This window comes from Motacilla alba, chromosome Z, assembly GCF_015832195.1.
Source record: "Motacilla alba alba isolate MOTALB_02 chromosome Z, Motacilla_alba_V1.0_pri, whole genome shotgun sequence".
NCBI classification, from domain to species: domain Eukaryota; kingdom Metazoa; phylum Chordata; class Aves; order Passeriformes; family Motacillidae; genus Motacilla; species Motacilla alba.
In genome coordinates this window covers 27,177,587-27,190,437 of record NC_052046.1, presented here as the reverse complement: position 1 = coordinate 27,190,437, position 12,851 = coordinate 27,177,587, and the positions used below count along the sequence as shown (strand labels likewise).

Here is a 12,851-nt window from a genome sequence, read left to right as displayed (position 1 = left end):
GCCCTATTGTGAGAGCTGTCACAGAGGAAGAGGGACACATGGGTCCCATTTTCCCTTCTGCCTTGAACTTCTCAGACCCTTGTCTCCTGCCCTTTAGAGAAAAGGCTCTAGTCAACCCACAAGCCAGTGAGCGAAGATGAAAGGGAGCTCATGGCTTCAGAGGTCAGGGAATCCTTTCAGTTGCACTCTCTGCTCCCGGGATAATTTCTGTTTATTTAAAGACTCCCTCGTGTAAGCATACACAGTCTTGGGATGACACAGTGACATGGTTTCACCATTTTCTGCTGACCCACATGAACTGTGCCTTGCAAAAAACATATGGAACACACATGTTTTTGTTGAATAGAAATTGAAGATATTGGGACTATTAAATTGACAGAAATGAGTAAGAAGGAATATAAAATAGCACTCTTTGAGATAAGGATTTGTACTGAGAAGGTAAAACAGGTTCTTTGTTTATCCAATCATGAAAGTAATGAAGTGGAAAGGAGGAAAAAAATGTAATCAAAGGAAGCTTTTATTTTCCTTTTCTCTCTCTCTCTCTTTTTTCCCAAACAAAAGCTGCAATTAACCTGTTGAACTAATTACTACTAGGTATAACTTAGGTAAAGAGATTAGTAGGATCCGAAAAGAATTACACAAGTATATGCATAATGAAAATAACCATAAACTACAATAGGTAGAATATTATATCAAACCCTTTTATAGAATAGCTTACCTCTTAATACCAAGTGAATCCTGTGTAACTCTGTCTAGTCAAGCACCTTGTGAAGCACTCCTCTTTTTATCCAGGGTCTGTACTTATCTTCCTTACTGAAAAAAAGACAATAAAAGAAGTCACTAAAATATAATACACACCTCTGCATTATTTCTGTTCCAGGGGAGCAGCTGTTTTATTGCTTAGATGGAATAGGGATTTTACAAAGTTGAGTGATACTTATACTTCTTACATTAGCATTTTTACCCTATAATTAAAATTCAGCCCTGGCAAATAAAAGGAGAAGCATAATCTGACCATCCAGCTAGGAATGAAATGTTGGAGCCATTTCCGTAAGAGGAAATCCACAACAGTGGGGATGTAGTTTTCCATTATAAGTGCACTCCTATTTGCAACAGGAGTGAGCTGACAACAAAGGTCTTTGCAGAATAACCTCATACCAATAATGCAGTGGGAGAGATGGACATCTGTCAAATTCTCTATGTGTCATTTCATGCAGGCTGAGGATAAACCTTTCCCCTGCACTCTGTTATTAGGAGCACAATGATGCTTGGAAAATCAGGGAGCATTTCAGGGTTGGGCTCTGCTTCCTCCTCTTCCTGGACTTAGTTATGCTTCCTCCTCTTCCTGGACTTAGTTATGTAGAAATTAATAAGTACAGGCAGATCTTAAAATAACTGTCAAGGTTTTATAATTGGTTTTAGTGTCTGGGAGGCCATAGAAGTTAAGGGAAGACTAACTCTCTCATTATATTAAGTCAATAGTTATTTACTGTCTGTAGTAAATGTCAAATCAGAATTTCATTTAAATTTATATAGTCTTTTCCTCTCTGATCTCTTTTTTGCTGGTCTCTTGAGCCATCTAAATTTTCCCATTCCTGAGGAAGGCTGCCCTTCTAGCCTCTTAATGTGACCCTAGGGGTGAGAAGACCAACTGGTTTTCTGTTTGCTGCTGAATATGTTGTTTTACTGTTACGAAAACATAGAAAGGTCTTGCCTTGCTACCAGACTCGTTATCTCACATTGTCAAATCTGGAGAAACAGTCCCACTGTAGTTACACCCACCAGAATGAGCTGAGCATCGAACACCGGATTCCTGAGTGTTCTTGTGCCCTCAGGTATTACTGAAGTTTTTGCAGTCCAAAGGCGTTCATGGCCTTAAGCGCCCAAGACCAAAGAAAACTCTTTCTACCAATATAAATATATAAATATCAGCTAAATTCAGTTGTGAATGATATTTAATAATTCCAGAGTCCCTTTACTCTTGTTTTATAATTTGTCACATTACTTTATTACTGTTGGCAAAAGCAACAAAAGACATTGCAACAAGGGTTCATTTGGGCAAATTAAACCTGCAGAGGGATTTCAAATACAGATTTTTGTTCTCTGGGATTAGACATCAGCAGCCTGTGGAATTATTTCTGACATTTCATCCATCTTACACTCAGAATAACTAAACAATAATGGCGATGGTCTCTTCCTGCTCAAAGAACAACTTTCACAGAACCTTCCCATCCTAGTGACAGGAATTAGTGACAGGAAATTGTGCTTGGAAAGTTCAGAGAAAAAAAGAAAATGCTTCTACGAATGAACAGCAGAAATCTTATCATGTGTTAATAACATGCATTGGGAGGTCCGTTCATATACAGACCTTTAGTTGGTGTAAGTTGGAATGACATAACTGGTGTATGTATATTGATTTAGTTCAGTCCTGGAATTTTCACATAGGAAGGTCTAGATCCACAGCTGTCAGAATCTGGACCTGGTCTTCTAAAGGTAAGCCATGAAATTGGTATCAGGTAGAAAGTAAGGTGGACTGCTTCTTTTCCTCTTGTTTCTTTGAAAAAGTAAATTTTGAAGCACACAAGTTTTCAGCATAACCTCTTGCACTCTGCAATTTTCAGTCTTTTCTTGAATTTCTGAGCACATATTTTAGTGGCCTAAGGTCTTACTTCAACCAGCTGCTCCCAGGCCAAACATGGTCAAACTAGATTAACTCTATTATGTAAATACTATAGCATCAGTGAAGAAAACTATGGGCTGCCTCATAATTAGAGAATAATAACTTTTTAAACTATATTAATTATTTTTTCTAATGCACCTTAAATAGGTTTCCTATTCTGGACAGAGCTTGACGTATTTTTTTAATTACAGGAGGTTTCCCTCCTCATCCTGCCTCCTCCCCTCCCCTGCTTTAGAAGTGAATATACTGTGCATTGATGTAACATGGCCTCACAGTGAAATCTACAATCATACACCTAAACTTACAGAAAAGGCAAAATCACCAAAAGAGATTTTAGAAACAGAATGCATAATCAGATGAGAACAAAGTTTTGAAAAGCATTGCAGAGGAGTAATATAAGATATTGGTCGTGTTCTTCTTACTTCATCATTGTTTTCCTTTAGTAAACGTTCTATCAGCTGGGGAGAGTTACTCGTGTTTGAAGCTGAGTCTAGTTTCTCTGAAATCAGATTCCTTATTCCCAAGACTCCCCTTCACAGTGCCAGTACAAACACACATCAGCAGCTGCACAGCACTTTAAAAGAGTTAGCAAGGACCTATCAAACAATTACTTAATTTCAGATCTCTGTCCCTTATTTTCACTGAGCAAATCTGAAGTTGGGGGAACCAAAGTCAAAGAAAGCAAATAAGCATTTTGGAAGTCTGAGCATCTCATCTAAGGAGTGAAACTCACTTACTGCTTAACCTTGTAGGTAAGAAATACTGTTGTGAAGAATGATTCCTTTCCCACAAATAAAGCTTTACTTGGATCTTCATTGAAGAAAGCAGTGAGTGCTGATTCAATGAGCTGGTGTCAGCCTTACTTCTGTCAGGGACATGTGCAGTTCTTGTTGCTTCAGCACTTGGAAAACTGTGTGCAACCTGATTTCACCTCTGGTGGAATCCCCTTAGAATTAGTAGGGCTGCGCTGTGGATGAGTTGGGTAGAATGAAGTGAAGGAAGAAACTGAGCTTGAAATTCTCAGATTACTTCCAAAATTAACTTATTTCTGTTGTAGTTGTTGTTACTGAGCCTAGATTTGTGCTGTTTTCTAGTGTGTGAAATACAAGCTATTGTGGACAGATATTGACATTTTGTACAAACAGGTGCACACTCATCCTGTGGCCTGAACTTGACACATAAAAGCATTAACAAGCTTCTCATACAATAAGCAATAGTGTAGCCATGAGCCACCTTTGCTTTAAAGGTGTCAGTGTGGCTGAGGTTTGTTAATCATACTTGTGATGTCCCTTGTTTGACACCAGCAAAGCAAAAAGCCATCACAACTAAAAGGCAGCAAAATCTCAAGCAGATCTCTACAAGTGTCTGAGAAAAGACAGGCTTTGCTGTTTACCCACTAGTTGTCTTTTGGCTTGTATGGTATTAGTTAATGCCAATAGAAGTGTTACCCTGAATAATCTGAGAAAAAGGGAAAAAAAAAAAAACCAACAAACTGAACCCATACAGATACAATTTACCATAATGAGGAAGTCAGAAAGTTTCAGAGCAACATCCTGATGTTTTAGAGTTTTCTAATATTTTAGCTACTTAAGCTCCATCCTTTCTTGCATTTTCCTATCTGAATACAAAAAAAAAGTCTGAAATGAACAAGATAGATATTTTCATATGTACAGTTAGATATGTCTGTGCTGTGGATGTAGGATTTTGTGAATTTTGATAGAACACATGACAGTTTCCCACAGCTGTCACTGAAAGTGAAGCTGGGGGACTGTGGATTAAGAACCTTTACCCTTTTCTTCACACTCAAAGCAGTGAGATTTACCCGAGGTGAGCATCCAGGGAGAATCTCCCTGCTTGTCTCCTCTTGGGGGAGGTGGCCAATGCTACAGTGAGACAGATCACTTGAACACTGAATTCTCAGCCTGGCTCTTCATCTATCGTCCTTCATTAATGTATGTGTAAGTATACACAACCATTTAGGTGTCTCTCATACTAAAATTTCAGGAAATTGTGCCTCAGGGGGAGCAAGTACTTTCCAACCAGAGCAATTTGTTAATTTTGCTGTAAGACTTGTGAGCAGGTCCGTGAGCAGTTCTGGACCCAAGCTTATAATCACTTTTATATGTGTCTTTTCCATCTTTGTCGTGGACGTGTTTAATTTCTATGATAGCATATTTTTTTGAGCTGAGACAGAACGTAAGAAGAAAACAAAGCTGGGTGAGATGGCTTCGAAATGCCAGTGCCAGGCTTTGCATAAAGTGTTATTTTAGACATTCACCCAAAACATCAGAGGATCAACCCTAATCTGTGAGTCACTAATAAAACTCCATCAGTGCAGGAGACAGCACTGGATGCTTTTGGAGAGATGGGGCTGGATGTCAGCTTGAGGGACACATGTATAGATCTGAATTGTTGCAGAACAGAGACAGGTATCATCTCAGGGCTAAGGATTTCCCAAGATGCTTTAAAAGTAGGTTACTTTATTTATTTTTTATCTCTCTAGACTTTTTTTGTAAATCTGGTTTCGCTTCTGAAACATTCACAAGCAAAAAATTATGGAAGATATCTGCAACTGAGTACTTTGTAGCAGACAGCTTTTTAAATGAATGACTTACTTAAAATTACTTTTCTGCCTGGAAAAAGAGAAATTATTTTTTCAATCTTGATATTGGAGCCATAGAGTCTAATGTGTGGCTCCTATGTGGCGGCAACAACTTTTTTGATTTACACATGCAGACACAAATAGCCTGGAATAAAGAAATTTTGAATAACAGATGAAAGTTGGTCACTTTGATTTCCAAAGTGGCTCTGAAGATAATGAGAAAATATGGCAACAAAGCAGTAGTCCACTTCCCATACTGATCACATAGCTAGGATGTGAACCCATATGCCAGACTTAATATCATTTTCTCACACAAGGATGGAAGCTCAAAAAGGATCTGTGCTTCATGGTGACCCTTGAAGCTCCATTTCCTACATGAAGCAAACTAACTTCTACAGCATAGAAGTTAGGCGGTCCCTCGTCTTATATTTCTCATACTGCTCTCTAGTTCTAAACTGTTTACAGCTGCAAACTTTGAACAAAGTTAACAGTTGAAAAAAAGGAGAGAAGGCAAGAGACCTACAACACACTTCTCTTGTCTTCCCCAGTATGAGAAATCTCTTTTAAAGGAAAAGGAGTTGGTTGGGTACCCAAACTGAAATGAAGACACCAGCTCTGCTGTACTGTTCTTTATTTCCCAACCTTTAATATCCATGAAGGTAAATAAATACTTCTAGATGGCAGGATCTACCTTTTAGACAGTCAATTTGGGCGAGTTGAATCCCAAACATCTTTTACAGCTAGATATTTCAATGAACAGTATAAAACTGAAGTCCCTGTAAAACAAAAATAAAGACTTATAGTATTTTATAGGATGCATAAGCGTATGCAACTAATTAGATGTCTTCAGTGCTAAAATTTCAGTAGTATCTGGTAGTACTCATGCATTTTCCAAAAGACATGAAGATTCAAAAGCCTGTGATGTCATTTCATGTATGACAGTGGCTGAGAGAGACAGCACGAAGCCTAGGCTGCAGATAGTAGCTTCATCCTGTGTTTCTGAATAGCCTTAAAAATTTACTGCCAAAGAATTAGGCTAGGTGTACTAAGAGCTCTAAGGAGAGATTTTAGGCTGGGCTTGATATACTAAGGTTTGTCTCAAGAGAGATTATTATACTCACTAGGATTCTTTCTAGTTTCTTTTGTGTTTCTGGCTTGTGGTCAAAGGTTAATAAATGTATTTCAAATTTATTTTGGCTACATGCATGTGCATTATGGAGTGAAAACCTGACTATTTCTACACATCAAGTTATACAACACTGCAAGGGTCAATTATGGCAAAACCAGGCAAAATTGTTGCCCTGATAGTGACAAGTGCAAATTTGGTTTGATGCAAGTTGGGGAAGATTTCCAAGTACAATTTGTAAATTTCTTAATTGGACATCATGTCCTTTGTCTCAAGCTTCTAAAGTCATAAATTCCTCAAATCAACATGCTACCAAAAGGCATATGGAAAGGTAACATACTCAAGCTGTGTTGCTAAAACAATGCTTTTCTTACAAGAAAGATTAGCTCTTACCTGAAAGTCTCTATTGTGTGATGCAATCACAAAGACCAATTGATCACTCCAACAATCAGCACCATACACAGAATTTAGTGTAAACTTCTCTTTAACCTGCCCTGAGGCTCAGCTGGTGGTTTGCAGTCTACACATCTGTTGAAATTGACAAGGCTGACAGAAAAGCATGCTAGTGATTGCAACTTCTGCTTTGATTAATTGACTCTATAATTTGTCTCTTTGAAGGGGGAAAAAGGGGACTATATAATTAACATCTTTTCAAAGAACTGTATCTTGATCAAGTATAAATATTTTTCTAGATTGAATCATTGCAACCTCTTCCTATGCTGGCAGATATTGTCTTAGCTCAAATTTGGTTTCAGTAAAAAAGTATTAAAGTATTGACCTAAAATAAGTTGTGGTAGGGCTTGTTTGTGTGTTGTGCGTTATGGAAAGTACTGTGCCTACTCCATCAGAACAATCTACAACGAAGGCTACACACCACAAAATACTGAGTTCCTGAGTACCCTGGCTTTCTAAGCTAATAAATTACCACTAGTAACTCACTGAATATTTAGACAGAGTTGAAACAAACTCACAAATATCCAACTATCCTTTTTTTTAAAATTTAGCTTTTTAAAAAACTGAACAGACAAAAAGACAACAAAAAATTTTAAGATGATAACTTAAGCTATATGAAGCATCAAATTAAATTTAAATACATCCTAAGAACTGAGTGGTTTTGCCTTATTCTTATCTTTGTGTAATTTTACCCAATAAGAACATAATGTTCCTTTGTTATTATGGCTATAAGACTGTGCTATTCACACCAATTTTCATGTATGACAGATTCCAGCTCTGATGCCACAGTGACTATTCATTTCATACCGGTGATCACCCCCTCATCCCACGGCTGCGAAGAGAAACACAGAAGGATCACAAGACTCCGTAATACTAATGCGCAATTTACATATACTCACATTCTACCATTGAAGCAGAAACATTTTGTTCTGCTTCCTTAATTTGCCATTTGCTTGGTGACAACCTTGAACATTAATTGGAGATCAGTATTATTTCTTGGGCTAGTGTCAATTTCTTTTAATCTTTCTTGGGTGGTTGTGGAATATCTCCAGTGAGGGAGACTCCACGTCCTCTCTGGGCAATCTGTTTCAGAGTGTTGTCACCTTCATAGCAAAGAAGTTCTTCCAAATGTTTAGGTGGAACTTTGTGTGCATCAGTTTCTGTCTATTGCCTCTTGTTTTATTGGTTTGCACCACTGAGAAGAGCCCAGATGCATCCTCTTGATACCCTTACTTTAAATATCTATACACATCCATGTGTACAGATATTTATATACATCCATGACATCCCCTCTCAGTCACCTCTTCTCAAGGCCCAGCTCCCCCGGTCTTATGTCATATGAGACATCCTCCAGACCCTTGACCAACTTTGCTCTCTGCTGGACCTGCCCCAGCAGCTCCATGTCTCTCTTGTACTCAGGGGCCCAGAACTGCTCACAGTACTCCAAATGGGGTGGTACCAGGGCTAAACAGAGAGGCAGGATCACCTCCCTGGACCTGCTGGCAATTCTCCTCTTAATACATTCCAGCATTCCTTTGGCCTTCCTGGCCACAAAGGCACACTCCTGGTTCATGTACAGCTAGCCGTCCAACAGGATCCCTGGGTTCGTCTCCTCAGAGCTGCTTCCCAGCAGGTCAGCCTGTGCTGGTGCCTGGGGTTATTCCTCCTCAGATGCAGGACCCCGCATTTACGCTTTTTGAATTTCAGAAGGTTCTTCTCTGCCCATCTGCCCAGTCTATGAAAGTCCTTCTGAAGGCCTGCACAACTCTCTGAGGCATCAGTGACTTCCTCCAGCTTTGTATTATCTGCAAACTTGCTGAGGAGGCATTTGCGCCTTCATCCAAGTCATTGACGAGTTCAACAGTGCTGGACCCAGTACAGAACCCCGGGAAACACCTCTAGTGACAGAACTCCATATAAACTCTGTACCACCGATCACAACTTTCTGTAATCTGACTCAGGAATCTGACTCTGGAATCTGGACTCAGTCAGTTCTCAACCTAGCCGAAGTGTCCATTCATCCACCCTATACTTCTTGAGTTTTCTAATAAAGATATTACGAGAGATAGCCTTATCAAAGTCAGGGCAAACAAAATCTACTGCTCTCTCCTCATCCATCTGGATATTTTTTTCATTGTAGTAGGCAATCAGGTTGGTCAAGCATGATTTACCTTCAGTGAATCCTTGCTGACTACTCCTGATCACATTTATGTCTTCCATGTTGGTAGACATGGCCTCCAGAAAAAAGCACTCCATCTTCTTTCCAGGGATTGAGGTGACATTGACTGGATGGTAGATCCCTTTGTTCTCTTTCTTGCTCTTTTTGAAGACTGGAATGATATTTGTTTACTTCCAGTCCTCAGGCACCTCTCCTGATCTCCATGACCTCTCAAAGATGATCATGAGAGGCCTATTTATGATGTCTGCCAGCTCTCTCAGCACTCATGGATGCGTCCCATCATGGCCTGTGGACTTGTGGATGTGAAATTTATTTAGGTGCTCTCTGACACCATCCTCCTGCAGTGAAGGAAGATCTTCCTCCTGACATTCATACACCCTGGTCTCCTGGCTTAGAGATCCCTGGGGTCTGATGTTATTGGTGAAGACAGATGCAAAGAAGACATTCAATAACTCTGCCTTCTCTGTGTCCTCCATTACCAGAGTGCCCTCCATTTACCAATAGTTATCATTTGTTTTCCTTTTGTTAGTTATAGATTTGAAAAAGCCCTTTTTTCATCCTTGATATCCTTGGTTAGATTTAATACTAGATGGACTTTGGTCTTTCCAGACTTCTAGACTCACTGCAGCAGGGAAAGAGGGGTCCCTGCACATATTCCTTGCACTGTATAGTCACAAACATAACTTGTTTACACTCTTCTGTGTCTTGATACATTGCTGAGTTTGGCCTTTTAGAAACCTTGGGTTAATGCTTTCCCATCATCACAGCAAACTTCCATTCTGGGTTTACTTAAAAACAGGAAAAGAAATTAAATTGATTTCAAAATCCCTCTTAATTATTGACACAAGACGACAAAAAGTTGTCCTCTGGAGTCCTGCAAACTGGTGTAAAATGTCAAAGCTAGAGCTCCTCTCCAGTAAGTTATTCTCAGCAAATTTGGTCCGTTCGTTACACACATACATATATAGATTCGTCTTTATATATGCTTTCTCCTTGTGAAAAGCATTCTGGCTACTTAACAGGCATGTGGGATCCTGCATAAATTATGCTGATTCTAGATGTTTCAAACTATAAAATATAAAATTGCATCCCGTTTTCAATACGTGAATACACAGATTATAAAGAATGTGAAAGATCAAAGTGGAAATTCATCTTTCTCATTTGTGAGTTATTCTTTTTCAATCCCACAGCCCCATTGGTTTCAACTGGGCTGACTAAGGTCTCACATAAGACCACATTCTGACCTTGTTTTGAAACCACATCAGGTCTCTAATCTTGCGATCTGATCTGTGCAAAGACAGACACATTATGGCAGTGGGCTCTTTTTCTGGCGTAGGAAGACATTTCGTGGATCAAGGCCAGAAGAGTTTACTACCCAAACAAGAACATGACAAAGCTTCACTGCAGCCTTTAATTTGATGTTTTTGAGGTTATATTAACTTTTATCTTCAGAGATGTGCAGTGATTGTCCACCAAAAAAAAGTGTAATATTCTTGAAGTATTCTTACAGCTTTAAGATGACAAACATCACACAAATGTTAGAGAATGGCAGTGTAGTCACTTCTGTAAGCCTGAAGTGGACTACAGCAGGAAAATAGCAATGCCTGCAGAAAAGGTGATCCTTTCAGGACACCCATTCTTCCTGTTGAATTTTTGCATGATTGTTTTCCCGGTGTCTTATGCTGACATTTCCAACTTGCTTGTGAGCAACATGGGTATGTGTCTTGGTTTGAAGAGACAGGTGTCTGCTAAGGAAGGCAGGAGTGTCTCTTGAAATGGAAAATGTAAACTTTTTCCCTCCAAATTATTATAATTTTGAAATTAAGGGAGGGTCTCTTGCAAAGATATGGGAGTAGGTATAACAGTTGTTTATTAGGAAAAGTAAAAATGCAGGAAAAATAAAAATACATAACAACACTGACAGAGTCAAAAATCTGACCTGACACCCTGTGGGTCAAGGTGTTGGTAGCAGTCCAATTAAATGTTGGCTGCAGTCCTCCTGGAGTGACAGATGTGGTTCTGTTGAAGCAGTGATCCCGTAGAAGGGTGTAGTTTTCCTCTGAAGGTCCGGTGGTAGTGTACATGGGCCTGATCTTCCTCTGGGAATCCATGGAAAAGAAAGCTGCTCCACTGGGAATCCAGTGGGAAAGGCTGCCTGTGGTGTTCTAAGTCTCAGATTCTATCCAGGTAGGAATGCTTGGCTCCTCCCCCTGGGCAGAGCATCTCCCAATGGGATGATGTAATTTTATCAGTCATGCAGTCAGACTCAATGGCCCCTTAACAGAAGATATCTCCCCTGAGGGAGGATGGGGCCAGGAAGAAATAAAGAAAAGTGCCCCACCTCTAACAGATGACAATAGAATACACACCCCTGGCCACATCTTGCATTTGCAACCTAAGGCAGTATGAAAGCTCAATCAGCCACCCAAAAGGTTTAACAGACCGCTAGTCAGAAGTGATATTTCTGTGATGCTGAAAAAGAGGTACCTACCTATTTTAGACAGCTTTATAGTGCCCACCCTGCCTTCATTGCTACCTATTTTAATATTAATAGTGATCAGAAATATGAATTCTCTCAACAGGGTACTTTTCATAAACTTCCACTGGACTCTGATGGGCATATTCACATCTCTGCAGCACTTCAATGTTTTTCTTTTTACAGATATATCAGATATTCCACTCTTTTAGTGGATGTCATACAGATAGATGGATGCACACACATGAACCATGTTGTATCAGTGTGCAGCCAGGTGTGCATTACAAGTAGAAAAAACTGGAGCTTGACACGAATAAAAGTGTCCTATCATATTGTATATGAATTGATCTTTGATGACTTTATTTGAGCATTGTTTTTATGGCATGAACACCACTGCGAGATTTACTGGTTACCAACTGTTAAGCTCATATCATGAAGTTCCTAAGCATCCATAGTTTCAGTTTTTAAATATATCTTCCCTGAGTAAAAGAAAAAATAGTGAAGGACCCAGAAGAAAAACTTTGCCTTTGGGCTTCAGAGTCTCTAAACTCATAAAATAACACTGGTGGGCTACATGTCTACAGCTGCTTGTCTATGTTAGAGTAGAACTGGAATGTCTCAGATCTATGAAGAATTGAATTCATTCCACATCTCCTTAGCTCATGGAAAGTCATATTGCTGCCCACAAAGGTGCAAAGGTTGAATAAAATTTAATTTCAGACAGTGTGAATACAATCCATCACCTGAGTTTGGATTGCCATTTTGATAATTACCAAGAGCTGCATAATGGCTTGAAGGGCATCCCAGTAGGATTTCTCCTTGCTGGAGAAGAGACCTACAGAGGTTAATCAAAACAGGTACAGCCCTTCTTACCTGTTACTGCTTCTGCTCATCTCCCATTCAGCATCTGTCTAATCTGTGCATGTTCAGTACAGTATTCCCTGTCTGTGCTCAGAATGATCTGACTACAGCTGTCAACATCTTGATCAAGGCAAAACTCTAATTAGATTTTTCTGTTGTAGTTGAAGGAAACATACTTGGAAAGTTGCTCCGTGCCATATTTCAACTACCAACAGTAGCTGGTTTTGATGAAACTTCTGTTATGTTTAAAAAAGGATATATTTCTAGTTAATTTCAAGCTTTCACTTAGGAAAGACTTTTGGAGCAAAGGTAAGAACCGAAAGGCTTAGCCCAAAATTTAAAAGCATGAAAGCAAAGGTGAGAAAAATTTAAATACTTAATTATAGGAGCTTAAAATGGAAACTGGTGCTCCTCTTTAACCATGGTTATTTTCTGTATTAATCTACTTGTCTCCACGAAACAGACAAAGGCAGA

General features: G+C 39.3%; 1 long non-coding RNA gene across 8 annotated transcripts in view; it reads left to right on the top strand.

The window, feature by feature from the left end:
- The window catches only part of LOC119695971, a 46,493-nt gene that overhangs the window by 19,702 nt on the left and 13,940 nt on the right, over window positions 1–12,851 (top strand). The window lies entirely within an intron of this gene.